This window comes from Acanthisitta chloris, unplaced genomic scaffold (genome assembly GCF_000695815.1).
Source record: "Acanthisitta chloris isolate BGI_N310 unplaced genomic scaffold, ASM69581v1 scaffold42505, whole genome shotgun sequence".
In the NCBI taxonomy this organism is placed as follows: Eukaryota; Metazoa; Chordata; class Aves; order Passeriformes; family Acanthisittidae; genus Acanthisitta; species Acanthisitta chloris.
In genome coordinates, this window is record NW_008673981.1 from 50107 (window position 1) to 52860 (window position 2754).

Sequence of the window (2754 nt, forward strand, 5' to 3'; positions counted from 1 at the left end):
AATCTGCTTAGCTTTAGGAAAGGGAACAAGGCCTAAATTTTCTCCCAAGTGTTAGTCTAATGATGGATGAAATTGTTTTCCTTCATTTTCTTTGCTAAAACTAAGCCAGAATTGCATGTTTCAACAGATGTTGCCCTGTGTAGGCTGAAACATGTTGGTAGAGCATAACTACATATATTTAAAACACAGACATGTATAGAGAATCTTTACAGGGGCTTCACCCATCCAAAACAAACACAGTATGTTCCCAAGTTGCACCCTGGGAACCTTCAGGCAGGAAATGGTGGGGGATCTCCCACCCTTGGCCAGCTGACATGCTGGCATGCATGTCCTTGCCAGCACTTCCTCTGCCATAGGACATTCCTATGCTCTGAGTTACTGGGGAAAAATTTGGGTTTTCTAAACCCTCTGAAAAATAGTTTTTAACTGTTGCACTGGGGAATAAATGTGATGGGAAAACAAAACTCCATTTCCCCAAGACTATTACTAGATATAAACAGATAAAATAAGGCCATAGCTTTTTGGATGGCATGGGCATTCCAAAACTGGGACAGGATTTTTAAATAGGATGTTGTTGCTTAGTCCTCCTGAGAAGCTTGGCTGTAAGAGGGGCAGTGAAATTAGCTGGGTGTCATGTTCTCTTGAAAAGCAAGACGCCTGTTTCCCAGGTGAGTATTTGCACAAGGACCATAAAATACAGAAGTCCAATTTCTCCCAGTGCAGGCAGAATTTAGTAGCATTGCTTCTGTTTAAGATAGATTTGACTACAGCCCCAAACTTGAGAGAGAAAGATACTCTCCTTAAAGCAACTAAACAAATCGTAGAATAATTTTGGTTAGAAGGGACACCTGGGTGCTATAAGCCCTGTGCTTCAAGCAAATCACCAACGAAAAAAACAGATGACAGTATTTCACCAGGCATTTCAAGTATGAAGTATCCACTACATATAGAAAACCCTCCTGTGAGGAGCCAGCAGTTTTCTCCCCAGCTCCCAGTGACTGCTCTCCATGCACATGCCACCGTGGCAGCCCTGACCAGTGCAGGGCACAGTAACACAATTTCATATTACCAGGACACTGGCTGGCTCAGACATGCTGAGCACAATGGTGGCAGGAGAACACCACCAAGGCACTACAACTTTTAGGACCAGGAGCTCCTGACCTCCCTAATTCAAGAAGCTGCTTGTTGCAGAACATTCATCCAGTACTCCCAGACATCTCAAGACCATCTCTTTAAAGCCTATCTATCCTTTTCTAGACTCTCTTACCAAAACTAGTTTTACTGCCCATTTCCTTCATCTGACCACAGATTCCCCAGGAAGGAGCCAATTTATTCCAACTCTTCTCTTCTTCAAGGGCTTACACAATTTGACAAAATCAACAGAACAAGAAGAGCACCGAAATATGTTCTTCCCCTTTCTCTGCTGATCGGTATATTGGGCAGCTCTGTTTCAAAATGATACCTGAGAAGTGAATAGAAATATTTTAGAAATGCATCACACACACACACACACTCCTAAGCTGGCTGGAGGCTGCCTATGGCTCAGTATGGGAAAGCTTCATTCAGATGTGCAAGCAAGGACGAAGCAGTCAAGCAACAAAAGGGCTCTTGCGACCTTGTCAAAATGCATTAAAATGCACTGGCATGCACAGGCTAACTTCTGTTTGGGAATACCTGGGAAACAAAGGCAGGCCCTCTGATTCGGGGAATATCCCATTATGAGTTCTCCATTATCTCAGGTTTGCTTTCAGAAGTGAGAGTGCCATGATCCCAGCACTACTATCCCCCCAAACCAGCAGGCTGTCTTTCTGGGAAAGGCCCGAGTCACACAGGGGCAGTGCTGCTAGCTCGCTATGGCAGTATAACCAGAATAAATAATAACTGTTTACGCTGCTCTGTGCAGAGAAGCTATACAGCTGTGGTTACAAACAGCTAATTTGTCACATGCTCCCTCTCCCCACTGAACTGATTCCCTCCGTGTAGGCAGGGTGCTCCACAGGCTTCACTTGTGCAAGGAAGGAAAGGCAGACTCGGCAAGGAAAACCAGTCCTTGGCTGAGCCCTCCCCAAGGCTGGGCTTGACCTTGGGCATCAGGCACCTTCCAAACTTAGGAGGTGGTGCTGGCCTTGAGTAACCTACTAGTACTCAATGAAGGGAGAAAGGAAGGCGGGAAGCAGCAAAACATGAAGCAGAGCGATCAAATTGTTAATGAATACACATTGTGGTGGTTCCACTGGATTTTAATAACCAACCAAATGGGCACCTCTGGACTGGCTCCCTGCCTCGCCAGCACTCAGCCTTCCTTCTCTCTTAACACATCAGCTGTCCTCAGCTGCCACCCCACCCTCCCCATGAGCCAGACTGCCTCATGGCCCTCCTGCCAGCCCCTGTTAATTCTCCACCTGTTACTCATGCCTTTGCCTGTAAGTGGGAATCTGGGAGGAAGGAGCCACCACATCTTGCACCAGAGAGCCTCCTTTCTCCAGCCCTGCAATGATACCCCTTCCACCAGAAACAAGCCAAATCTAACCAGAAATTCCTGTTTAGGTCAATGTAATGCAGAAATCAGAGAGCAAAAATGTTAGGCAAGGTATTTCTGTGCCTCTTCCTGGCACCTGCAGCCTGTCAGCGAGTCAAGCCTCGATTTACGGTGACCACAGGGTGGTGATTATTGATCTGCACTGCACCACCCCACCCCACTCACTGCCATGGAGAGATCCAACCTACAGCAGTGATTCCCACACCTACAGAGAC